At 41.2% G+C, this 27659-nt stretch overlaps 1 protein-coding gene across 40 annotated transcripts in view; it reads left to right on the top strand.

Annotated features, from left to right (window-relative positions):
- Nucleotides 1-3756: 3756 nt before the first annotated feature.
- Nucleotides 3757-27659, top strand: part of Ctnnd1 (catenin delta 1) — a 51043-nt gene continuing 27140 nt past the window's right edge. For 32 of the 40 annotated variants that reach the window (XM_087651781.1, XM_087651780.1, XM_087651778.1 and 29 more), the window contains exon 1: nt 3757-4068. The gene's annotated coding sequence lies outside the window, so the exon portion shown is untranslated. 40 annotated transcript variants of the gene reach the window in all.

The raw sequence follows: 27659 nt of genomic DNA, 5'->3' as shown, positions 1-27659 counted from the left end.
CCATGTAGATGCTGGGAATCGAACCCAGGTGCTCTAGAAGAGAACTAATGCTCTTAGATGCTGAATCATCTCTCCAGTCCCATTGTTTATTATTATTATTATTATTATTATTACTACTACTACTACTACTACTACTACTACTATTACTACTACTACTACTACTATTACTATTATTTTTATTTTGAGAGACAGGATCTCATGTAGTCCAGACCTTGAATTTGCAAAGTAGCTAAGGAAGACATTGAACTTCTGACCTTCCTTCTGGGATGTTAGGTATTTGCCACAAACCTGTTTTATGAGGTGTTGGGAATGGAATTCAAAGTTTTATTCATGTTAGGCAAACAAACACTAGCAACAGGTGCATATCTAACCCACAGTTCATTCTTTAAAAATCTCTTTCGATGCTGAGTGGTGGTGGTACATGCCTGTAAGCACTTGGGAGGCAGGGGCAGGTGGATCTCTGAGTTCGAGGCCAACCTGGTCTACAGAGCAAGTTCCAGGACAGTCATGGCTATACAGAGAAACCCTATCTCAAGAAAAAAATTAAAAAATTCTTTTGATAAAGTCTCCTGTAGCTCAGCCTGACGTCAAATGTACTATGTAGCTGAGGATGGTCTTGAACTCCTTATCCTCCTTCCTCCTCCACCTTCTAAATGCTAGGATTACAGGCACATGCACTACAATGCTCATTTTTTTTTTTAAGATTTATTTTAAATGAGTACACTGTAGCTGTTTTCAGACAAACCTGAAGAGGGCATTAGATCCCATTACAAATGGTTGTGAGTCACCATGTTGTTGCTGGGAATTCATCTCAGGACTTCTGGAAGAGCAGTCAATACTCTTAACCACTGAACCATCTCTCCAGCCCTATAATGCTCATTTTAATAATCCATTTTGCTTTGTTTTTTAAAATTACATTTTAATTAGTTTTTGTGTGTGTATGTACATGCCAATGTGAGTGTGTTACAACCAAAGGACATGTGAGAGTCAGTTTTCTTCTACCATGGGGCTTGGGAATCAAAATCAAATTGCCAGGTATGATGACAAGTACCCTACCCACTGAGCCATCTCATGTAAAAAACATTTTATTTATTTATGTGTGTGTGTGTGTGTGTGTGTGTGTGTACATGAGCCATATGCTTTCAATATCCAAGGTGGAGTTCTGAATGACTTTGAGCCACCACCGTGTGAGTGCTGGAAATTGGTCCTCTGCAAGAGTAGCCAGTGCTCTTAACTGATGAACCATGTCTCCAGGCCAATAGTTTATTCTTTTTTTTTTTGTTGTTGTTAAAGATTTATTTATTTATTTTTTTATTGGTAAGTACACTACTGCTGTCTTCAGAACACCAGAAAAGGGTATTGGATCCCATTACAGATGGTTGTGAGCCACCATGTGGTTGCTGGGAGTAGAACTCGGGACCTCTGGAAGAGCAGTCAGTGCTCCTAACCGCTGAGCCATCTCACCAGCCCCCCAATAGTTTATTCTTAGTGAGTTTATACTATATGCTTGCTAGACATTTTAGAAGGCATTTATATTGTCAGATAATGTAGCCCATCTCTGTAAACCCAGTACTTTGTAGGTTGAAGCCATAGGGTTACTGGAAGTTCAAGGCCATTTTGGGCTATGTAGGGAGTTTCACATTGGTAGGAATTGTAACAAGGTCTGACTGAAAAGCAAAAGTGACTTTTATGTGTACTTTTATTCTTACAACAGATGTGGGTATGTGATGTGTGTTGTACAGGGTAGGGAAGGACATCCAGTGTTCTGCCCTATCACTGTCTAACTTACTTTAAGTCTGGATCTGGGCTGTTAACTAGCAAACTGCAGTGACCCTCATGGATCCCTACCTCCTATCCATAAACATGTGTATAGTCATGTCTGGCTTTTTACATTGGTGCTGTCATCTGAACCAGGTCCTCATGGTTGAGCAGCAAGCGAGCATTTATCCACTGAGGCGTGACTCCAGTGAGAAAGAGTTATTTTCGTTTTCTAGTTAAGGAAACTGAGGTTCAGAGACTATATAATTTGGCCAAGGTCTTATAATGGTGCAAACATCTGAACTAGTGTCCTTGTAGAGGTATAGCTGGAAGCCAGCAGTTTGACTGCAGTCTCTCTTCTTAGCCAATATATCACCATTATAGATTATGAAAGCTTTATGCAGATACATTTTGCAGTAGCCAATAGGAACACATACCTATTGTCCCAGCACTCAGGGGGCAGACACAGGGGAATTTCTGTGAGCTCAAAGCCAGCTTACCTCGTCTAGATATCTAGAGTTCTAGGCCAGTCAGGGATACATAATGAGACTCTGTCTCAAAAAATAAAATAAAAATAATTTTAAAAATAGGACTAGAAGTAGGTAAAGGTACTTACCACCAAAATAATGAGCAAAATTTAATCCCTGGACACACATGGAGGAAGGAAAGAACTGATTCCTGAAAATTGTTCTCTGACCTGAATATGACTTCTGTGGTACATGTGTACCTATGCACACATAAATAAATCTAATTAAAATACATAAGGAGAGGGCTGGAGTGATGGCTCAGTGGTTAAGAGCACCCGACTGCTCTTCCAGAGGTCATGAGTTCAATTCCCAGCAACCACATGGTGGCTCACAACCATCTGTAAAGAGATCTGATGCCCTCTTCTGGTGTATCTGAAGACAGCTACAGTGTACTTATATATAATAAATGAGTAAAATAAAAAAAAAAAATACATAAGGAGAAACCTTCCAATTCATCATCTTCATTTAGTAATTAGTAAATAACTGATACCAGTTTTACAGGGTGGTAATATAACTTCAACCCTATCACTCAGAAGTCAAAAGCGCAAGGCTTTTGAGTTTGAGGCCAGCCTGGGGTAGTGTGAGATCCTGTCTTTAAAGTAAAGCAACCTCCCCACCCGAGAAAAAACAAAATCCAACAACAAACACACCCCCTTCCCCTCCTAAATTTTAAAGGAATTCAGAGGAAAACCCCTATAATATTTAGGTCAAATAAAAAAAGCCAGGTGATTTTGAGTTGATTAAAAAATAGCACTCTTTTAGTTATTTTAACGGTATCCTTAACTATTCTGAACTCTTTGTTTATTGGATTCTGCCTATTGTCCCAGGCAGACCCATATTGTTTTGATGGGAAGATAGTGCTGTTCTTCAACAGCTTAGTGGATCCTGCTTTCTTTTAATTTAGAGCAGAGAGGCTAACAAAGTATTAACAAGTCTAAGCATTTATTTTCCTCATTAGCTTTTAATTCAATCAAATCAAAACAATGAAATTGAGGGTTTGTCTTAGATATTTTCTACCATCTCAGTCAACACATAGTCCTGTTTCTGGGATTTCTCCCTCCTTCTTTCCTAGCTTCCTTTGGGGAAATGCTTAAAGAAAGAAAACAGCAAACCAAATCGCAGCAGGTAAAGTAAGCTCTTTTCTGTTTTCCCACCCAGATAGGTAGGAAAAGGGAACAAGACCCTCCTCAAAGAGAACTGAGGCTTAGGCGTGCCGTTCTAAAAAGCTTTGTTATTTAGCACCTCCCTCCCTCCCCCCAGCTCTGCAGTAATTCCTCAGAGATTGTATAGTCTCCGCTTTAAATATATATAATATATATATATAAAACTTCCTCGTCTTTCTCTCGCCTTTTTTTTTTTAATTTCCTATAATAAAGTTTCCTATTGGATAAGGTCAGCTCCCTGATTTATGCCTGGTTCCTATTGGAAGCTCGCAGGGGCTGACATCACTTAGGAAAGCTAGGGTAGGGCTGCCAGATCAGTTTGTCACCACCCAGGCTCCCTTGCCTTTGGCTGGGTGCAACTTCCATTTTAGGTGTTGGATCTGAGGGGAAAAAGAGAGAGGGAAAGGGAGAGAGAGAACGAGGGCGAGCAAGAGGGAGGGAGAGAGAGCGAGAGAGCGAGAGAGGCCGACAGACACGAAGGGAGAGGAGAAAGGCAGAAAGATCGTGGAACGAGGAAGAGGAAGAGGCGGCGAACCTCGCTGGATTCGTCTTTCTCAGCACATTGGTGAAGCTTTGGGTTTGTTTCTTAAAAGGACTGGCTTTAGAAGTCCACATTTGAGGTGTGTGCTTTTAAATTTTTTCCTTTTATTAAAATATGTATTTAACTAGTTGGGAAAGGGATAACGCAAGTGGAATCTTTTTCTTGATGGTAACTGGAGGGACTTTTAAAAGGTCGAGGAAGCCTGTTAATGCTGACGGTGAGTTTTAATCAATTATTTTTTCTACTTTTAATACTTTGGAGGTTTCTTGGTATTTAAGGAAAAGGTAAAACGTACAAGACCTAGAAACAAACTTCTAGGTCTAATACCGGAAGCTGGTTAGAACCAGGGATAGAAGTTGTGTAAATTACATTTTTGTGTGTACTTTTATATTTTTTTCTGGATTTAGCTAACATACTCCTTTATTCAGAGCTCAAAAAGTTGTTTTTTTGGCATGTTGTGTGTGGGTTGGGAAAGGAATTTGTCCTGGTCGGAGGCTAGTCGTACAGATGGCTCCTACCATGTTTCGGAACTTTTAGCCCCCTCACCTTTGTATTTGTGGCAGTGGAAAGTTGCAGGAAGCTTTCGAATTTCAATGGTATTGTTTTTTCCTTCTGAACGTGAACGGCCCAGAAGGGTTTCAACTCTGCAGTTCCTGGGTGGATCCCTCTTTCACTTTTCCAGGTGTGGTGGTGGGTGGGAGCTGCTGTCGCCTGCCTAGGAGACTCTTTGCTTTGCCTTGTGAAAACAAATGGGTCTATGTTAACTGTTAACTGAATTGCCACTACTTTTTTTCCTCCCTCTCTTTCTCTCTCTCTCTCTCTCTCTCTCTCTCTCTCTCTCTCTCTCTCTCTCTCTCTCTCTCTCTCTCTCTCTCTCTCTCTCTCCCCCTTTTCTTTCTTGTCCTAAAAGTCCTTTTAATGCCACAGATTTGTGAAGGTGTATGTTAAACTTGCAGATATGCTAATGTTTGGCCCTTAAAGGGATAAGGAAATTCTAATCATGCTTTCTCTTGACCGGAGTGAAACCACAGAACACCTGAAAGTCTTTTCCAGCCCTTTGGTCTCTGAAAGATTTGTAGGTTGTGAATAGACAGGTGAAGAGAAACCACTTAATGAAAACTTAGAGTTTGCAAAACACATTTGAGAACGCCTTACAAAGGGAATTTTATTTTTAAGCCACTGGAAAGATGCTTTTAGAGGTGTCTTTGTTTGCTTGCTCAGTTAACTTATTAGAACACTGTTAAAGCTAAAGGCCTGTGACTGCCTCATGTTTTATACTTGACCTTAAGAGTTGCTTGGTTTGCTTTGTGTATGTACATCTTGGAAATGTCCAGATCCTAGGTAATTATATAGCCAACTCATCAGTAGCTGGAACACAGGTACTTTCTTCTTTTAAAATGGGAATCAGAATGGAAATTAGAGCTGGAATAGATACTGCTCTAATTGTAGCAAGATGGGTCTTAAAGTATAAGCTCCTCATTACCTTTAAACTGATAGGAATCTTTAATCTTCTGATTTCATAGTCCCTGCCCCCATTCTTTTTAGTCTAGAACATTTCCTTGAATATTTTTCTACAGGGAAGACATTCCTTGCAGGATGGTTTTGTCATTGTGCGGTTGTGGCTTCTGGAGGAAACAAGTTTTGTTCCTCTTTTCCTTTCCATATAATTTAGGCAAGGATTACAGAAAAACATTGGACGTGTGGACCTCAGGATTAAAATAGGCAATTGAAAAGAAAGAAAAAGTCACTATGTACAGTCTGTTGGGCTATGGTTCTGATTTCCAATTTTTCAATTTTCCTTTGAAATGTTTTTCCAAGGAGATTTCTTAGTGTGTCTTTGGAGGGTCGGTCTGTTGCTGCCAGAGTGTCGGTTTCTCACTCAGCCTTTAGGGGGAGGGATGAGAGTCTGAAGGAGGAGTACAAAGGCAGTTTGAAAATAGGTTCTGGATGACTGCTGGTGATCTGGGTCCGGCTTTGAAACTGGGCTTTGTGTAGCGGTGTTGTGCAGCATTAGGGTCCAGGACAATTTACAAACTAAGGCATTGTTTGGCCTGCCTATAGTACAGAGCCTTTTGAGGTGGTAAGATGGAAGATTTTTGTCTTTTACTTCACCTTCCCTGGTTCTTCCAGGAATTGAAAGGGTACAGATAAGTAAATCTTTTATTTTGCTACTTATTTTCTGTGCTTCTTATTTGGGGTTTGCGGTGAAAATGATGATAGATGAGTATGAAATGTACAGGTTTTCTTTCCTTGTTTGCTTTATATGGAATTCAGTTAGTTTCTTTGTTATGTGAGTAAGGTAGTGGGGTCTGTGTTTCAGGTGTGTGTGGTTGATTAGAGTTCTAGTGCCTTTCCTAGGAGTCCAGTATGTACAGCCAGGGGGGTCAACATGGTCTCAGCTGGTCTAAAATTGGGACTCTTTGAGACCTTAGAAAGGAGACGGACGCTTCCTGTAATCACATGCCAGCCGTAGGTTTATCAAATAATTGTTCCTTAGGGGTAGATGAGACTGGATGCAGGCTGATAAATTCAGCTTAGATCACTATCAGTTGCAATAGCAAAATATTTAGCTCAGTATAATTTATTGCTTTCTATTGTGGTAGGTGACGGCCCTCTGTTAGTACCTTCTGGGTCTTCCCGTCCCGTCCCCTCCCTGTCATTGTCTTATTTTACAGTGTACTAAGCATTTTTTGTAGACTACCTAATTTCTAACCATTTTTTTTAGAAATGAATTTGAGATAATGAAGCTGGGGTTTGCTGAACAACTCATTCTTTAAACGGTGGAGGTCGAGATTGACCCTGGTCTGATTGACTACAGAGTCGATGAATTTAACCAGGGTTACATTGCTATTACCCAAAGAGAATGGACATAACAGCTGGGACTAAAATAAATGAAGCCTGGCTCTGGGCAGGACTGTTTTAGTTGTTCCTTATAGGGACCAAGTTCGGATAGTATATGTAAAAGGCTAGTTTCCTTAGAGCCAGTGAGAGCTGAGTATGCTGGCATAGATGATGTCTTAGTCCTAAAAGCAGGGATCATAAATACACACGACTGCTGTCCCATTAGTCTCTTTTTTTCCCCCTTTTGCAGTGCTGGGCATTGAACTTGGGGTCTCACACAGGTGAGGCAGGTGTCTGCCATTGAGCTCATCAGCAGTCCTGCTTTCTTATTTGTTTGTTTATTTTGAGACAGGGTTCAACTCTGTAGACTAGGCTGGCCTTGAACTCACAGAACTGAAACTCACCTGCCTCTGCCTCCCAAGTGCTGGGACTAATGACATGCACGACCATGTCTTGTTAACTTCTGGGATATGTTTCAACCTTTGTTTGCTTGTTATTTGTCTTCTAGACAGTTTTCAGTTCTTTGGGTTGAATGAGAAGCTTGTAGGAGGTAGTTGTGTGTAATAAATGTATCATAAAATTATCATATCTTTCACTGCAGACTGGGAGCTGCTCGGTGTTGGTACTATCTTATTCCTTCATTACCCATTGTAGTGTCTGCTACAAACTGAGGTGCTCAGTAAGCCTTGTTTAATTACAGTACTTGATGGGAATTAGTGGGGCCTGAGAAGGCTTAAATGGAGACAGGAATCAGTACACCATGAATTAGTTACATTCCTGTGTAATTTTGACACTTTCACTGTTACCTGTAGTTTGGATTTTTTATTTATTTCTTTCTATTTTTCTGTTTACATGTATTTCATTGTGTGGGGTGGGGAAGGGCGGGCACCTGCTCCTGCTGAGACCAGGTGTGTGGAAGTCAGGACAATTAGGCCATGGGAGAGAATCTGTTCTCTTTCCATGGCGTTGGTTCTGAGGATAGAACTCAAGTCCTTATGCTTGCTTGGTGTCAAGTTCTTTTATTCTTGAGACATTTCACCAACCCTAATCATTTCTTTGGGGTGGAGTCTCATGTAACTGAGTATCACCTTGAATTTGTGGTCCCTTCTTCTTAGCTTCTTTTAAACAAAGTGTCTGGAAATAATGAAAGATCTTTAAGGTTTAGCTTTTCTTGGCAGTCAGTCTAAAGAACAGTGTAAGAAGTAAGGTCCATTTATTTCATAGCTTAGGCAGCTGTTGCCTTCAGTCAGTGAAGACAGCCTGTCCATTTTCTAGAGAAAAACAGGGAGCGCAGCGAGGAACAGCATTTTCTCCTCTGCTTGGATCAGTGGTTTATCCACCACCACCAAAAACACAAAGATCTTGGGATGTTAGTTTTTTGATTATGAGTGCTTCAAAGAAAATGCATTTGGTGTCATTTTTTTCCCCCTCTCTACAAGTCTCATTTTGAGACATGGTCTCTTGTAACTTGGCTGATCTTCTTCAACTCTTGATTTTTGTCTCTGCCTTCAGAGTGCTGGAATTATATATAGGACTAAGCTACTACACTTGATATCATGTGTTCTTTTTTGCTGGAGATTGTGTTGGGGTGTGTGTGTGTGTGTGTGGTTAGCACAGAATAGCACACACGTGGCGGCTCACAACCATCTGTGTAACTCCAGTCCCAGGGGATATGAGACCCTCTTCTGGCCTCTGTGGGCATCAGTTGTGCATAGTGCACGTACGTACATGTAGGCAAAACACCCATACACATAAAATAAAAATAAACAAATCTGTGTTACATGAAGCTGAAATGGGAATTGATTGACCTAAAAGATGTAGCTGCCTCCAAGGTTTCCGATAGAGCACTGATAGAGCAGGAACACTGTCCTGCTTAGAATTAAAAGGGGAAACGAAAATATGACTGATTTGTATTTAGTTGTGTAATTATTTTTAATTATATTTTTGAGACAGAGTCTCAAGTAGCCCAGGCTGGCTTTACTTCCCTAGGGCTTCCTAAATACTGGACAAGCAGTCTGTCTGTTGAGCTACCCCTAGTCTTTTTTTCTTTTTCTTTTTTCTTTTTTTTTTTTTCATAGGGCCTTTCTGTTTTGGAGCTAGGCTGTCCTGGATTCTATAGATCAGGCTAGCCCCTAGGTTCAGAGAGATCCTCTTACCTCATCTCTTTGTGTTGGGAATAAAGATAAGTACCACCACATCCTGTTTCCTCTTGTCATAAAGAGTTTTTTTTTTTTTTTTTTTTGGTTCTTTTTTTCAGAGCTGGGGACCGAACCCAGGGCCTTGTGCTTCCTAGGCAAGTGCTCTACCACTGAGCTAAATCCCCAACCCCGAGTTTTTTTTTTTTTTTTAAAGTGCTGATCAGTGTTAGGTAAGCTGATTAATGTTTTCATGTATCTCATATCATGGTGAAAGTGGGGTTTAAAGTTTTTACTTCACACATGCAGAATTTGCAAGAAAAATCTCAAGAATCACATTAACTCTTCCTTATTCCCATTCACCTAGTACCAATCACTTCTGTTTTGCTTTAGATGTTTTAACTGTTGCATAGTATTTTTTAATTTACTCAACCAAAAAAGGAATTTTTTACTGAGTACTTCCCCCAGTGTTATAAGGCAAAATAGGATAGCACAATTGATGCTTAAAAACACAGAAAGGAAGCTGTGTAAGAGAAGGTCCTGTTGGAAAAAATTGATGCTGGCTTCCAGTCCTGCTCTGATTTACCCTGGAACAAATTGCTTAGTCACTGTCCTGGTCTTTTCTTAAGATGGGGATAATTTTAATCATTTCTATGGGGATATTTATCTTAGTTTGAGGGTACTTACCTAGCATGCTCTAGGCCCTAAGTTTGATCTCTTCTTTTTTTTTTTTAAAACTTTTTTAAAAACTTTATTATTTTTTTTATTTATATGAATGCACTGTTAACGTCTTCAGACACATCAGAAGAGGGCATCAGATCCCATTACAGATTGTTGTGAGCCACCACGTGGTTGCTGGGAATTGAACTTAGTTCCTCTGGGAGAGGAGTCAGTGCTCTTAACCGCTGAGCCCACTTGCCAGTCTAATGCAGAAACAAACAAAATGTATTAACTTTTTTTATATCAGATTGTCATTATAATTGGTTTGCTATTTAAAATTCATAAAATATATATCTCATAGTAATATTTTGTGTTTGTTTGCCATAAAACACTGAATAAACATCATTTGTCTGTTGAACAAGATGTCTTTTTTTTTAAAGATTTATTTTATTTATATAAGTACGCTGTAAATGTCTTCAGACACACCAAAAGAGGGCATCAGATCCCATTACAGACGGTTGTGAGCCACCATGTGGTTGCTGGGATGTGAACTCTGGAAGAACAGTCAATGCTCTTAACCACTGAGCCATCTCTCCAGCTGGACAAGATGTCTTTTATAAATTTTTTTTGGAGACAAAGTTTCACTGTGTAGCAAACTTGCTTATACTCAAAATCTTCTGCCATATCCTCCCAAGTGATGGGGTTACAGACCTTTCAAACCTCTTATGTTCTGTTAACTCTAAGTAACAGTTTATTTTGGTAGTGGGCAGCCTTTAAGTAACAGTTTATTTTGATAGTGGGGCAGCAACTCTTGGGGAGTTGTGGGTGGGGGTGGGGTGGGGGGTGTGGGCTCAAAAACAATGGTCACTCTTCCGGAAAGGGAGAGGTTAATGAAGGAGACAAACAGGTAAGACTGCCAGAATGGCTTCATAATTTCTTCAGACTTTAGAAGAACTGCAGGTTATTCTCGCCCTTTGGTGTCCAGCAGAAATAGAACTCTGGGTAAATGTGATTTGATCAGAGTAGCTTGAGAAGGGTTTTGATTGGGTTTGTCATCAACTTGAACCAGATTTTTGTTCTCTGGCTTTTACTGTGTACCCATGGTTGACTTGGAATTTAGACCAGGTTGTCCTCAAACTTGTGAAGAGCCTCCTACCTCTGTCCCTCAGTTGCTTGGATTACAGGTATGTACCACTACCAGTCCCTCATGTTTGGTCACAATTCATTTTGAGCCAGATTATTCACACCAAGTTGGTGCAGCCAGGAGTTAATGCTGGGTTATATAAATGGACGTACAGAAACAAAGGCAGGCTTTTGCTATTATTTTTATTGAGATGTGCTCCCTCTTTTTATTCAGGAACCACTCCACTTGCAGCCCATATTTATAGACATTTGTAAAATTGTAACATGTAAAAATTTTGAGTTAATGAGTACTTCCTGTGAAAAGTGTGCTTCTAAGAAAAGTCTGCTTTCATATGAGGAAAAGCCAACCTGGGTTTGGGGGATGTATGCATGCGCCCTGTCTGGAAGGAAATTTGTAGGTTTCCTCCAGTCTAGAATTTTCCTTCTCTCCATCTTACCCCTCACCTTTCTAGATGGGGCTTTGCTATGTAGTTTCTTTATATGATGTAATCTATGTAACTAGGGTTCCGAATAGTATCTATTTCGTACTCTTTAGCCTTCTGTGATAGCTCCCTTACCCTAATTCTTATATTTTCAGTCTAGATTCTTTACTGTTTTAAGATCTCATTTATCTTTCCTAATTACTTATTCTTAGCTCAGCCAATAGTAGAGCAAAAGAAATTTACTTTCCCCAGAATAAATAACAACATTTATATTTGTGACCCATGTTGTTCTGCATTGAAATGGAGCAGCACATTTCTTACTATTGAATGAGAAGATGTTTGTTTGAAGAAGCTTATATTTTAGGAGACCAGAATTTATTCTGATGTTTGAGGACATAGACATTGTTATAGAAAGTAGGTCAACTTTTCACTACCTTTATCAAAGCACCTGCAGTTCCCATTTCATTGCAAGTGAAGTAAATCTCATTGAATAAAGTAGCTGGTGTGTATATTCAGTCTACTTTTAAAATAGAGGAGTCTATTTTAAAAGGGAAATTGATGCCAATCTGATTTCTCTCCTGCTTCTTTGTTGGAATGGGGGAGTTCTGTAACCTTTCTGTTGTTCTTTCCACTGCTGGCTTTGTAAACTAGGACACAGTTGGGCACTTGAGTGCCTGTCCTGCAGAAGGTCAGCCAGAGGAGGAGGAGGGGGGAGAAAGGGGAGGAGGAGGAGGAGGATGAGGATGAGGAGGAGGAGGTATGGCTGTGGGTGGATAGATGTCCCCAGTCACAGATAGACCTAAGGATCACAGTTAGAGAAAAAGTAGAGAACCTGGTATGGCACAGGCCTATAATCCCAGTGTTTTACGGAAGCTGAAGCAGGAAGATTGGGAGTTTGAAGCCACCTATGCTACATAGTAGTAGACTTTGTCAAAAATATAGATAAGTAGAACTGGTCAATTGGCTCAATGGGTAAGATGCTTGCTGCCAAACTTGATGACTTCTATGTGTGTGCCTCATGGCATAGGCTCCCACACATATACATACATATGCAAAATTACTGTAAAATAATAAAAAGGAGCTAGTCATGATGGTGCATGCTTGGGAAGTGGAGAATGGAGGGCCAGGAATTACCTTATCCTTGGTAAGTAGTGAGTTTGAGGTTAGCATGGGAAACATGAAACCTAGTCTCAAAAACAGCAGACGTGCAACCAACTAAACAAAGAAGTATTAAAATAAAAACAGAATGAAGTTGATTTAGTTTTCTAAAATGTACCTGTGTATTCATAGAACATGTGACACATCTTTACTCAGAAGAAGACAGGTGTAGTGGTGTACATGCAGTCCTAGCACCTGAGGCTAATGCAGGAGGATAGGAGATGGGAACTAGCTGGGTTAGAAAGCAAGACTCTTCCCCAAAAGCAAAACAGAAAAGACCAAAATAAAACAAAGAAAAAAACAAACAGAAAATCAAGAGTTGAGGATATAGCTCAATAGTAGAGCATTTGCCTGGCATAAACAAGTTCCCAGATTTGATCCCTACATGCACAAAAATACTTTTTCCATGCTCTAGTTTATAATAGTAAACTAAATTGACTTAATGAGTATATAAGCACATATATTACAATATGTAATTCTGTTGAAGCATTAGAACATAGCATCGGATCTATATGGGACCCGGGGGTGGGGGGAATTTGTATGTATGTATTTGTTTCTGTCTGTCCGTCTGTCTGTCTATAAATAAATAAATAACAGGGTTTCATGAAGCCCCATCTGGCTCCTGATCCTTCTGACTCCATATCTCAACTGTTGAGTATTATTATATGAGTGATGAAGGAGGACTTATATGTGACGAATATTTGGAAGAGAAAAAAGAAAAGAGTGATTACATGTCCTACACAGGAGAGGAATAGAGAAGGCACAGACCTAGGATGGCCCCTGGTCAAGAGAGATGGTGGGGAGTGGGTGTCAACAAAGACCTACCTGTCTGGGCTTCTTTGTACTGAAGAATAGAGTACTGGTACAGGATCCTGCTTAGCCTCACAGAGTACAAAGAAAATTAGGTCTAGGGAGACAACAGCTGGGACTAGGGTTTTGTATGTTCCTTCTAACTTGAGCCAACAGCTGTCCCAGCCTCTTTTTCCCATTGTAGAAGCTCTGTGAGAGTGATTTCGATAATAGCACACTCTGTATGGGTTGATGACCCTTGTCTTGGAGAACCATAAGACAAGTGCAGTTAGAATCAGTTTACATGCATCATAAACATCAAAGATTTTCTTATCGACTTAGTTGACTAGGAAGAGAAGAAATTGCAGCTGAGGTCTGGTATAGTCTTTGTGTCTACATTTGTTGGTTTTGTTTCAGTGCTTTAGACCCCCGCTTACCTGCTGCTGCTGCTGCTGCTGCTGCTCCTGCTGCTTGTGCTCAATTCACCAAAAGTTTCTGGATTTCTTGTTGTTGTTAGTTTTGCTTTGTTTTGTTTTTGAGAAGACAGGATCTCTCTTCATCTGTTTCTAGAACTCATTGAGTAGAGCAGTCTAACCTGGAACTCACAGAAATCCAGCTACCTCTGCTGGGATTTAAGGCGTGGACTACCATACCTGGATAGAAGTTCCTCCTTCCTCCTTTTAATGTTGGGATTTGAAGGTTTCAGGGATTCCCCCTCCTGAGACTGGGCAATTACAGCCACTGTTACTATATCCATATTTCTATTGTTCATATCAGTAGTGATTATCGTAGCAGTAGGACTCTATTTTTATTTTCTAGGTGTGTAAGTTTAATTTATTAGGGATTATCAAAGCACATATTGAATCACTTTGCTTGGTTGATTTTGATGGAACTGAAGAATAACCAACTATTTGGTGATTTGGTGTTTTTTGGCAACCCATATAGCAAAGTCAGATAGTACCTGATTACCAGAGGACTTGTGTCACTCACATTTATTTTCCCTCTCAAGATTTCTGCAAGTTTGTTAGGGATTCTTCAGCTAGAGATACTGCTCTACTACCCTGATCTCTATGTGTGTATAGTTCGGGTTGGTCAGTCCAGTTTGCCTTCCTGTGCGTCCCCAGGCTGGGTTTAACCTGTAGGACTACTGTTCCCAGCTTTCCTTTTTTTTCTGTTTGAGACCTGGTACTTGACCTGGTTACTCAGTATTCTGCTCTCTAAAGACAATTATCTGGTTGTTATCCTGTGCTTAATACCATGTTTACTAGTTGACCAAAGAGCACTCCAATTCCCTTCTCCTAACTAGTGTTATGTGGGAAGTACTCTAGGTAATCACAGATTTCTGCAAGGTTTTCAAGGTACTTTAGGTAACTAGTTGATGTTTATTTCTCCAGCATATATAGATGAAGATGCTTACGATAGTCACGACTATATTATATAATGCAGCTTTTTTCTTTTCTTTTTCTTTTCCTTTTTTTTTTTTTTTTAAGCCTAAATCTTCACTCACACAATTGTTATAGAAATACTTTTCTCCATAGCGCTTTTAAGGTCATTTTGCTACTCATTTGGTCTCAAACTAGAAGTTAAAGTGACTTGCTTGGAAAAATGTCAGCAATAGCTCTTGCTGTTTCAGTTTCTGGTTATTCCTCATCTATTATCAACTAGGCTAGAAAGGTCTTGGGTCATGAATGTTTGAATGAAGATAGGACTTGGCTTCTTTTACAGTAGACTATGGAGCAGATCTTTGAGATGTTGGCATAGACCTTCATTCCTTGCAGGAAGTTAAAACATTTACAGTGTTGTTCTGTCTGCAATGTAAATTGGTATGTACTCCATTGAGCAGCTCACAAGTCCACAGGCAGTGGGCCTGGAAAGGTACTGAGTCTAAAAAAAAATAGTATTTAAAGCTGAACTTGGTGACATAGGTCTGTAATCCCAGCAATCAGTAGGATCACTGTGAGTTTGAGACCAGCAACAAGCAAACTGGGCTATGTACTGAGAGTTTGTCTAAGCAAGCAAGCTAGCAAGCAAGCAAGCAAGCAAGCAAGCAAGCAAGCAAGCAAGCAAGCAAGCAAGCAAGCAAGATAGCTAGCAAGCAAGCAAGCAGGCTAGCAAAGGATTTAACATTATGCTGCTACAGCCATCCTATACTTAAGTCCCTGCTTTCAGAGTTTTTTATTCAGACTGAGTAATGATCTGAACTGTCTACTGGGCAGTAAAATAGACCCAAATGTATTTTCTAACTACTGCCCCTTTTTTGTCAAAGGAATGTTGTGGTTAGATTGTCAGGAACAGACCACATGATTTCCTACAGGCTGTGAAAATCATAACGTAGCATTTTTGAAAATATGAATTCCCAAATGATCATGATCCCTCCGGGTTGAATTCTCATGTGGGTGGGTATTTAATTGAACTGAGCAGACTACTAACTGACTTGTGGTGGTAGACATGAGATAGGAGCTAGTTAATTTGACGTTATCTTCCTGAGTGTTACCCAATATTGTTTTCGGATTCCATGTTAATACAGATTTGAAGGCATGGCGTGTAGAACTCGTTGCCTGTTAAGGAAAACTTTAGACCACGTCTCCGTTTCCCCTTTGCAGTTTTGAAATTGTGGAACAAATTCAAGAGAGGATGTTAGCATTGAACCCCAGCTGTACAATTTGTTTAAAACTCACAGGAAGGGCTAATTTACTTCCTGTCTGAAAGGGAAATGCTGGCTTCCTTAACTTCCTTCTTGGCTAACTCTGGTTAACTTGGAATATGGGTGGGGGAGGAGCTGGTCATCCCCCCAACCCCCTCAGTGTTGCAGAGCACCTCATGCATGAGGCAAGTGTTCTATCCTGAACATTTAGGATGTGCTACATTCGGTCTCTGTTACTGATCTCACCTGGTTACCAAAGCCATGAGAAACAGTTACCATTATGTTTATGTTTAATTTTGTGTTCTCCTTTGCCTCTGGTGTACTTGGTTGTTGGGACAGGGGGAGTCCTGTACTGAGGCTGTTTTTGCAGTTCAGGAATCCTTCCCATCCCTCAGACATTATTTTGCATTAAGCCATATTTATGTACACTCCCCTGTATTCTTTGAGATTTGAAAATAGACTTGTAAGGAAGAAACTGAAACCCGTTTGACACTGAAAGGTAGGTTGTAGAGAGAATTAAATTGGACAGAGGGAGTGGATGACAAAAGTTTCTTATTTTTAAATTGAGCCAAGCAAGCATTCCAAGTGGGGCCAGTTGGCACTCTTCCTGCTATTTTAGTTCAGGCTTCTCCTTCCTACTGACGGTCAATTGTATTAACTGTTTGATGTGAGTTTGAACTGTGCTCTGAAGAGGAGGGGGAGGGAAGGGAGGGAAAGTAGTGGAAACAGCTGGTGTCTTTATCAAACCCTCTCAATAATTCTTTGTAAAGATTATTCTGGAGTAAGGAGTGGCCTAGGAATTGGACCTGGAGTGGCACTCTGAATGCTCTGTGGATGCTGGCTAGTTGGAATGTACCCTAGCATTATGAGACACATTCTTTTCTCCCTTCCCTCTCCAGTCCAAGTGCTCCTGTGGCTTGTTTTATTGAGTCAAAGTCTCAAGTGGTCCAGGCTAACTTTGAACTTTTGAATTCATGCTGTTGCCCATCTCTTGAGGACTGGGGTTATGGATGAGAGCCACCATTCCCAACCTCCTCCTTCTCATTCTTTGGCTTTGGAGCATGATACAGGAAGATAGATAGCAAAGCAGGTCTTCCAGGGATGATCTATTTATTTAACCTCCTTTTGGTTGAGTTTTCCAATAACGTTGGAAAGAGCCTGAGAGACAGTTAGACTCGGGATCTCTGGTGGAGTTCAGTTAAACTGTAATTGGTTGACTATACTAGTCTTCTTCTCTGCCTCATACTCCAGGATGATGACATTTCACTGAGTCAACACTCCTTTTCTGTCTCACCATGCAGACCTGCCTGCTGCCAGACACCTTTTCAGAGTAGCAGCACATGCATAGGAACATATTTTGTGTGTGTGTGTGTGTGTGTGTGTGTGTGTGTGTGTGTGTGTATGTGTGTGTGTGTTGTCTTTTACAACCATTTTGTTTGTTTTATTTCAGGAAACTTCCTTAGATTTTACTTAAAAAAAAAATCACTTTGTATGTCCATCTCATTGTGTACCAGCAACTCTCATTGATTTTGTTTGAGCTCCGAGCAAAGAAACATTAAGAATACCAATATTTATAACTACATTTTCAAATTCTGAACATTCTTGAGGAAAAGAGAATTAGTTAAGTTTGTGACTAGGTAAAAGACTGGATTTTCTTTGAATTTTAGTTTTTCATAGACTGAAATAAATCTAGATCTTGCCCCCTCTCCAAAAAAAAAAAAAAAAAAAAAAAAAAAAAGAAAGGACTGGAAACTTGTGTGCTTCGGTGACATGATTTGTAATGCCTAGGTCCTAGGCTTCTGTCAACTTAGAGCTGTTGTGCTTACTCCTGCCCTACTTCTCTATCTGCTTTTGCCAGGTCCACTTAAGGACTAAATGCTTTTAAATTGTGCTGCAGAGATCGAGATATGGCCAGATATCAGGATTTAGCTGGTAATGTTTCTAGTGAGTTGGGGGTGTGTGGCTAGGAAGAGTACGGAGGGAAACGATGAGAAAGACGGCATTCACTAGTTCTTGGCTCTGAATGTTCTGGTCAGAGCTCTTCTGAGCACTACTCATGTACTGTGAATGGAATCTTGGGCAAAGGGTGCTACTTCTTTGGATCTCAGGAATTTCTGGTGATGGGAGTTTGACCTCTGTCTAAAGTTTGACTTCTAGGGAAACTAACTTCCAATAGGCTTAGACAGAATGGGCTTAGAAAAGGTAATAGAAAAACATAGTTTGATCCATTCTCAGAGTTGGTCAGTGCTTTTTTTTCTAACTATGCTGCAGGAAAAAAAACAAGGTTGCTGTCAGCTTCTTTGCTGCCTGGGCTACAGTGCAATTCCTAATGGCCTTCCTCCTGTTCTCTTGGGAACTCAGGAACTTTGCCCTCAGAACTTGATAAACTGCCTTTCTGTAGGGTGGAGTCTGCTGCTTTTGTTTGTTCTCGGTGGGGCCTGCTTTAGGAATCAGTTCCACATGTAGGGAAGAGTTTAAAAGCAGTGGAAATGGGTGGCATGTTCTACAGTTGGTAATCATCTTGATGGCACTTTCTTGGGGGGGGGGTTGCCACTTGTAGCTGTGCTGACTAGAATAGCAAGCGACTTTAGCTTTAAAATCCCTATTTCGGTGTCTCAAGGTGAAAAAATTTGCCAAATATGATATTAAATATTCCTCAAACACACCCCCCTTCCCCCAATCTCTAGTTCTTACTTAGATCCTTGCATATAGTATCTTTCTGCTGATTCTTAAAGGCCTGAGCTTTGCCCTATGTAGTCTTGGCTTGAGGCTGAGAGGAGGGTTGTTTTCCTGAACACGATAAGGAACTGAGCAGGGCAAAGTAGGAGCTCTAACTGGTGATTGGTAGACAGGATGCCCTGGAATGTGGTTGGCCTGCAGCCCAGAATCCAGCACTTTGTATTTGTTTGTTTCTGGGAGACTGTGGTCTGGTGCTACTGTGACAGGAAGTGAGAAAGCTGGGAGTGGGGGAACAGAGAGGGTGATGTCTTTGTGGTTCTCCTGTGAAATCTCTTTGTCCCTGGAGAGCAGCTCTGCTACAGAGCCCTACTGAGAAGAGAGCAGCCTTTGTGTATCTAATGGGTCTCAGAGCATCTAGCTACTCTGAGGGATTAGAGGGTGTGAGATCTGACTGTGGCCTTTTACATCTCAGCACTTGAGTTATATAAATGGCCTTGATCTCTTAGCATTGAAGAGCTTACTGAGTTTTGTGTATGCTTATTTATGGGTCTCTTGGATTTAATTAAGAATGGAATGATAGAAGGGCATAGATGTTAGATAATGTTGATGTACTATACATGTTGCAGAAGTTGATTGGGGTCTGAAAGGGCTAAAGAAACTGGTAATCCTGGAGCCCTTCTGTTTGGCACCTTGCTCCCACAGGAGTACCCACCCTGCTCATTTGATTTCAGCATCCTCTTACTGCAGGTGGCCAATGTTTAGTCCTAACCGGGGATAGCTGGTAGTTTCCTGAGATTGAAGTAGTATACCCATGACAGTTTGTCCTCCTCCTGCTGCCCCTTTTTCTTTCTGGTTTTGTCTTTCATGCTCTTTATTCAGCTGTGAAATAGGCATCTTTGGGTGGCTGAGTCCTCAACTTCTTGCTGAGTCGCCTAGCCCCTGAGGTTGCGCGCGCACACACACACAGACACACACAGACAGACAGACAGACAGACACACACACACACACACACACCAGCCTTTGATTGCCACACACACACACACACACACACACACACACACACACACCAGCCTTTGATTGCCCAGGACAGCTGCCCTAGAGGCAGATTGCTAACACACCGCTAGAACAATCCCTTTGCTCTGTTCTGGTGCTGGCCAGCACAGTCTTCTCTGCTTCTGGTTCCTTCTTTTTCCTACCCCAACTGTGATCTTTGCTTTTGACTTAATGAGATATTGTATTAAAAACCGAGAGAATATTTTGATGCGATTTTCTTCGTTGAGGTGGGGTGAGGGTGACTGTGTTTTTTGCTAGATTTTAAGATGAGGCTCACCAATGGAAAAGTAGGTGATTGGTATAAAGTAGTCTCTGTTTTGTGTCCACTACTTTTTTTGATTTGAGTACTTGTTCCTTATAAAAAGAAATGTAGTTAGATGCTTGGTGGTGGTGCTCACGCTTTTAATCCCAGCACTTGGGGACCACTGGGAGGCAAATCTCTGTGAGTTCAAGGACAGCCAAGGCTATGAGAGACTCCCTCCTGTCTCTAAAAACAAAATAACAATAAAGAAACTTATTCTGAATTAGATAGAACACAAGCCCCATACTAAGGAATGCTTTGCCTTGTAAAGCAAATGTAAGACCCAAAGGTCTCTGGTCCACTCCTTCTTGCTCATGTCTAACCCTGGGAGCTCACTGCATAGCCCAGACTAGCCTTGAAATTCTCTTGTTTCAGCCTACTCTGTATTTGGATTACAGGTATGTAATACTATTATATCCTGCTTAAAAAAATCAACAAAAATCCCTTGTTTTAACTTTTGTACTTAGAATGACTCAACCACTGGAAACATAGGAAGTTCATAAACCTACTGTATGGGAGAAGTATTATGGCGTTGAGGAGGTTTCTACTGCTTAACAGCAGTGCTGCTTCTGATTAGTAATTCACTCATAGCAGGACTGTTAGTGGACATACCCACTGCGAGGCAAAGCACCACTGAGCCCACCCGGGGATTCCGAGAATGTGGGTATCATACAGATACTAGCTAGACCATCTTATAGACAGATTGGTATTGAATCAGAGGTACTGAGAAGATTCTCCTGATAATTTCTATGGGGTGATTGCAGTACCCTGTGCTCTGGGGCTGGATTTTTTTTTTTTTTTCCATTCAGATGGGAAAATCTTGTTACCATGAATATAGTTACAGTAGTTTGGTGCTTCCTGTCCCTGCTTTCTTTATTGATGCACTGTTGTCCATAAAGACAGATGCTTCCCAAACCTTGCAGAAGGGCTATCTTTCGTCCTTGTCAAGACTTTGAGAACTTAGGGACTCTGTGCATATGGCTCAGTTACATGTTTCCACCTTTTCCCATTTTTTTTCTTTTTAAAGGATGAGAAAAGAGATGCCATAGATAGGAGGTAAAAGGATTGGTGAGAAGTTGCCTCTTTAAAACAAAGATTGAGAGTTCAACAGTTGGATGACTCTCCTAAACCCAAAGGTTAAGCTTTCTTTTTTAGTTTTCTTATATGCCCCTGGGAGGGGGCATATAAGATGTCAGTTAATTTTAGGATTTCCCTTTTAATGAGAAGAGTTGCACAGTATCATCAAATTCTGCTAGATTTTTCTCACTTTACTGCCCTCCCTTTTTTCTCCCTCCTTTTTCAGGAAGGAGAAAGGCATTTGGCCTCTCCCCTTCCTGGAGTCTGACACCTCCCCCACCCCTCCCTTTTATCTCAGTTTCCTTATCGGCTCTCCCCAAGCCCTGCGCTTTCCTTATAAGGCTAGGCAAGGTCCCTTTGCTCAGGTTGCGCGGGGATCTAGATGAGTAGCTGTCTCAGTGTCTGTTGGGAAAATTCAGTATCTGTCCCAGTGGAGGGCCTTGGAGAGAGGCACCTGGCTAATGGGGGAGGAGAGGGAGGTGGCCTGGCCTGAGAGATCAGAAGGACTTGTTAGACCAGTCCTGTGTATGTGTCATACACTCCAAAGAGAAGCAGGTTTTGTTTCTTTCCATGGCCTTTCAGACCTGGGTTCCTTGACAGAGTCACACCTTTCTTTTGCTTCAAAGTCAGCCCAACTTTAGCCAATGTTAATATGCTAGGGTTTGGGGAGTTCCAAGGATATGTAGGAGGGGAAAAAGGAGCAAAAATAATGTTCTATGTCATTTCTGAACTTAGGCCCTGATGAAGTGGTTCTCCCCCTTCCTTTTGTGATGATATCTTTCAGTATGTGGTTTCCTTAAACTCCTAGACTCCAGGGATCTCCTGCCTGTGGACCAGTTTTTGTTGTGGCACAAGACTTCCTGATGTTAGTCAGCTTTGTACCCCTGAAATGTATTTCAGTATGTTTTCACATACTTTTTTGAAATTATAAATTTACAGTAGGAGCTACAAATTCATCTTGTATAGTAGCCATCGTCTGTAGTTTTAGCATTCTGGAACCCGAGGTAGGAGGATGGCTTCAAGAGTTTGAAGACAGTTTGGACTATATAGGGCTATAGGCCAGCTTAGACTACAGAGTGGAGACCCTGTCTCAAACAAGCAAAATGAAAAAGAAGACAAGCATTAAATTCTGCAGTGGATGTAATGCACACCTGTAGTCTCATCAGTAGGGAGCCGAGACAAGGAGCACTGCTGAGTTCTAGGCTAGCTTGGTCTATATCACTAAGCCAAGTTCACCTTGTTGGCAGGCTACATGCCACCTGGAGCTGAGTCGGGCCAGGATGGCCAAGCTTTGTTGTCTTGGCCATCTTATGGCCTATGTATTTGTGTCCTTCAGATGCTCCTGACCCAGAAACCCTTGTGGCCCTGGTTACCAAAAGCCTGGTCATCTCTCAGGGCCTCGGAGCCTTCTAATGCAGTATAGGTCCATTGCTCTAGAACACAGCTCCTGGAAACATGCTGTCATGCCAGCCCAGGGAAGATGGAATCAAATTCCTGGTGGTTTGTTTGTGTGTTTGTTTGTTTGTTTGTTTTGGAGGGAGGGGAGAACAGGATCACACAGTATAACCCAAGCTATCATGGAGCTCATATAGCCCAGGTTGGCCTCACTCATCAACTCCCAAGGACTCCCCCTGTCTTATCCTCCTCAGTACTTAGATTGCAGGTGTGAGCTACCACAGAGGCACAAGAAAAACTTTCTCTGTGTTATTTTTTTTTCTTCATCTTTTCAAAACAGGTGTTGGTTTCTCTGTGTAGTCCTGATTGGCCTGGAACTCGCTTTCTCTACCAGGCTGACCTTAAACTCATATCTGCCTGCCTGATGTGCTGGGATTAAAGGCACACGTGGCACTGCCCCCTGGCTCTTTTTATTTCTGTGGATACATACACATACGTGTAGGTGTCCTAGGAAGCCAGGAGAAGGTATCAGATCCCTTGGGACTAGAGTTATGGGCAGTTTTGAGCTACTTAGGGTGTCAGGAACTGAGCTTGCTTGGGTCCTATGAAAGAACAGCAAGCCTTCTTAACTGCTGTGCCATCTCTCCGATCCCATGTGTTTACGTTTAAAAAACAAAAGCTTTTATTGTTCTAGTTCTTTTCCTTTGCCACTGGAATCAGTTATATTACTTTCCCTAGAGGCCCCATTGACTGCCTGAGTGAGCCTCAGAGTGAACACAGTAGGACAGTATTGGTCAGCCTTCTTTCAGTTAAGTTAGAGTCTCAGCGAATTGCAAAAACTGCACACTGGGCTATTTCAAGAGTGTACATTTTGTTACTCTATAGTTCTTAGCTGAGATGAAATTGTGAAGTAAGCAGAGTCCCCCTTAGATTAATAATATTTTTATTAATTGTTAATAATATATCACCATTATTGTTGTTATACTATGCTGTCTAGGTTGATCCAGAACTAGCTTAAGCAACAGGCACCTACTACATGCTCTTTTGTCTTTGGATTTTTTCTTTAGTTTGTGTGTTACAGAGGACGAAACCTAGGGCTTTATGACTATACTTACTTAGCACTGTGTTACTGAGTTAATATCACTAGCCCTTGATATTGCTTTTAAGAGGTGGTCTTCTTGGCAGTGAACTCTTTTTTTGTGATTCTTATGCCTCACTCAGACGTATGTCTTACAGGGGTTAGTGTTGATATGAATCTCAACAGAGAAGTTAGAATTACTATAATTAGTCTCAATTTCAGAAGGTAGAACTTTCCTGAGGGATGGATTGGGAACTGGAACTCTTTTATTCATTCATTAATTAATTCATTTATTTATTTCATGGATATGAGTGCTTTGTCTTCAGACACACCAGAAGACGACATCGGATCCCATTACAGATGGTTGTGAGCCACCATGTGGTTGCTGGGAATTGAACTTAGGACTTCAGAAGAGCAGTCAGTGCTTTTAACTGCTGGGCCATCTCTCCAGCCCCGGTAGCTGAAACTTTGGACCCTGGTACAAGCAGTCTTCCTAATATGGAGTCTTAGAAAAACTTTTCTCAGAATATGTTTGAGACTTAGAAACAATGGTAATTTTCTCTGTGTGTTCTTGACCAGGAACATTGAACTGTGAGTTTTGGACACTTTTTCTAACTGAAAGTTATATCACACAGTGCTGAAGTATTATAGGTTGTGTTTGCTGTATGTTACTGATTGGTATTTGGTAAGAGGCTTGGTATTTTAAAAAATTATTTTATATCCTCAGAAGATGTAAAAATGGAATTTGCTTTGAGGGAGAACATACGTTTGTGCCATTAGTTTTGCTTTATAATGTTTTAACAGGAAGAAAGGAGAAGACTTTGGGACTGGTTACAGAAGATTGTGATCTCTTCCCCAGAGCCTGAAGGTCAAAGCTTAGTTAGCTCTTTGACTTAGGGAAAATTGGTTTTTTTTCTAGCAAGTGCAAACCCAAATCTGGCCAAATATGGGTATATCTATGTACGCTTTATGGAAGTTTGTGTATGTGTGTATGTCTGTGTGTGTGTGTGTGTTATTTGTAGTCATTAAATGGTAATGGAAATTAAAATTTAAACAGGATTACAGTTCCTCCCAGGTTTTCTAAATTTTTTTTTTTGACAGAACTAGTAATTGGATTTTAGATCTTTTGAAGTCAGGGGCTTCATTTAATCTTTGCCATTAAGAAAAGTGAAGAGTTCTAGTGGAATCATGGGAGCAAGAAGATGTGGTTTCTCCCACAGACATCTTAGTGTGTTGTGTTCAAATGTAGTAATTACTACAGTTGCATTGTCAATGTATTCCCATACAACGGCTTCCCATGTGTCTTGACTTTCTCCAAGCATTTCATATGGATTGTTTCATTTAGCTCTCATATCTACCCTTATGTATTTTTATTTTTCCATTTTACAGAGAAGAAAACTGAGGCACCTTGCCCAGGATTGTGTAAATGTTGGATCTGAGACTTGAATACAGTCAAATTCTAAAAGCCCATGTTCTAGTATAAAGATGATGATGATGATGATTGGTGCTAGGGTTTTACTCTGTAACCTAGGCTGGCTTCTATTTATATCAATTCTCCCACCTCAGCCTCCTAAGTGCTGTGTCCCCCACCTCCCGCCCCCCCTCCCGCAGCTGAGGACCGAACCCAGGGCCTTGTGCTTGCTAGGCAACTGCTCTACTACTGAGCTAAATCCCCAACCCCAACAAATGTTTTTATTACATTTACTTATTTGTGTGTGTGTTTGGAACATGAGTACTGCTACTGCTATGAGGAGGTCAGAGCACAACTTCTAGGATAGGTTTCTCCTTCTACCTTGTGGTCCCAGGATTCCAACTCAAGTCAGCAGTAGCATGAACCACCTCACCAGCCTCCAAATACACTTCTGTAGCCAGTTTATAGTAAAACAAACTATTTCAGGGGTTGTGCTCTTATTGGTGACTGGTTTTATTGCCCTGCTATTTGACTGGCACTATTTGATTCTTTGGTCCTTCTAGACATTTGATTTAACTTAATATACATTGAAGTTCTGATGAAAGAAACTGGCTTTATCATTGCTCAAATGTATAAGCTGTAGACCTGGAAGGTCTTCTAGGATGGGTGGGATCTATCTTGTAAAGACTTATGGCTTGTTAAAAGTAAACAGAACTGGGGTTGGGGATTTAGCTCAGTGGTAGAGCGCTTGTCTAGCAAGTGCAAGGCCCTGGGTTCGGTCCCCAGTTCCGAAAAAAAAAAAAAAAAAAAAGTAAAGAGAACTATTCTCAGAAAATGTCTTAGGAGAGTAATAAGGTTAAATACCCCTGATTATCCTTTTTTGATGAAAGTGTCTGACAATAGTAAGTGGTGAACTTGGAAAGGTATTAGACCAGACTTGGAGGACTTTTTTGATGCTGGCCACAGTCAGTGATTGGCAGATTGGTTTGCAGCATAGTCTTTATGGTATGTGGCAGGAAGAGGAGACTTCGTCAAGTTATGAGACCTTCTGCTATGGCTTGTCATGTGCTTTCCTTTTTCCTATGTTTTTGCACGCTGTAGACATAGATATTTCCCCCCTCCCTCTTTTCCTAGAAGAAAGTTCTCAAAGGTTATAGGCCAAAGGGCCGGCCGGCCTGCCTGCCTGCCTGCCTGCCTTCCCCTCTCTCTCTCTCTCTCTCTCTCTCTCTCTCTCTCTCTCTCTCTCTCTTTCCTTCTTTCCTTCTTTCCTTCTTTCTTTCTTTCTTTCTTTCTTTCTTTCTTTCTTTCTTTCTTTCTTTCTTTCTTTCTTTCTTCCTAAATAACTTGGGGAAAGATCTTGTTAGGTAGCTCCAGGCTGGGCTTGAACCTGTGGTTCTCTTGCTTTAGCCTCATGAGCATAAGGATCACAGACATTTGCAGTATACCCAGCTTGGACATGTATTTGGACAGCATGGCATAGAAGAGAGTATTGTCTTAAGAAATATTCTAGACCTGGGTTTAAATTCCTAAATCTACGTACACTGTAGGAACTTGGTTAATTTTTTTCACCTATCAGTCTGTTTTTTTAACATTTGCAGTAAAACTTGACTTCCTTATGGTTTCTGTGATTGCTAGGGCAATAAATGTAAGCCATTCCAGTGTTGGTAATTTTTTCATGTTCTCTTTATCTGAGGTAACTTGTACGGCCCTGAGAAAGAAATAAGAGTTAATGTAACAGCTTCGTACTGGTGCAGTGACTGTCGGGTACTAGAGAAACACGTCTGTCCCAGAAACACTGGTTTAGTTGGGAACTCCTAGTACACAGAGCTGGGGTAGAGAAACCAGCTTATCTACTCTGTAGAGTTCAATTGTGTTCCAGATCCCATTAATTCCATCTACTACTTCACAAGATAGTTTGGGGCTGAGACATTACCATGAAGTAATGTAATTGGAAGATTGAATCTAACTCCTGAAACAACTCAATACCTCACCTAGTAGAACATACTTTATCTCAGTGCGTCTGCAGAGCAGCTCAGGGTTAGAGCAGCTCAGGGTCAGAGCAGCTCAGGGTCAGAGCAGCTCAGGGTCAGAGCAGCTCAGGGTCAGAGCAGCTCAGGGTCAGAGCAGCTCAGGGTCAGAGCAGCTCAGGGTTAGAGCAGCTCAGGGTTAGAATGGCCTGTTGCTGTCGACATCAGGCAGATGAGGATACATCACATAAGGCAGGACTGGGACCAGCCTGTGAATTATATCCCGCCTCACACTGCCACTGCTTCTCCCTCCTCTTAAACAGAAAAGCTGTCCATACATAAGGACCTAGGAGTGTGACCTCCTCGTCCACTTAACTGCATTGTCTTTATCTAGTCAGTTTTGAAGCCAGGATGATGGGTAAGTTAGGAGTTTCTCCAGACTGGGTAGGTCCCTCAGCATTTTCCCTAACTGTCCTTGTAACTCCCTGTATCAAATTAAAGTTATGGCGGCAAAAAGTGACCATTTATGGCATAATGACAAACACTGTCATCTGTGGCAGGGAGTGTTGTTTCTCTGTGCCCCGTAGTAGTGGTCGCCTGGGCTTTTATTAGCAAGAAGATTACAGGGTGGAGGCTACCACAGTGGTAACTGCAGTACAGGCCCTGTTTAAAATCAGTAACTGGAGGAGTCTCTCTTAAGCTGGGTACTCTTGATGTGGAAGGTTCATAGGTCACTGTACATAGCAGATGAAGGCAAGTGTTTAAAATGAGAAAATAGGCATAAAAAGGTAACAATTAGAACAAGCCAAGAGTGGTGATAAATTCTTATATACTCCAGTACTTGGAAAGTAGACACAGGAGGATCAGGAATTCGAGGCCAGCTTCAGCTTTATAGTGAGTTTGAGGCCAGCCTAGG

This window comes from Rattus norvegicus, chromosome 3 (assembly GCF_021556685.1).
Source record: "Rattus norvegicus strain SHRSP/BbbUtx chromosome 3, alternate assembly SHRSP_T2T, whole genome shotgun sequence".
Classification (NCBI taxonomy): domain Eukaryota; kingdom Metazoa; phylum Chordata; class Mammalia; order Rodentia; family Muridae; genus Rattus; species Rattus norvegicus.
The sequence above is the reverse complement of the archived record's forward strand: the minus strand, read 5'-3'. Positions and strand labels throughout refer to the sequence as shown.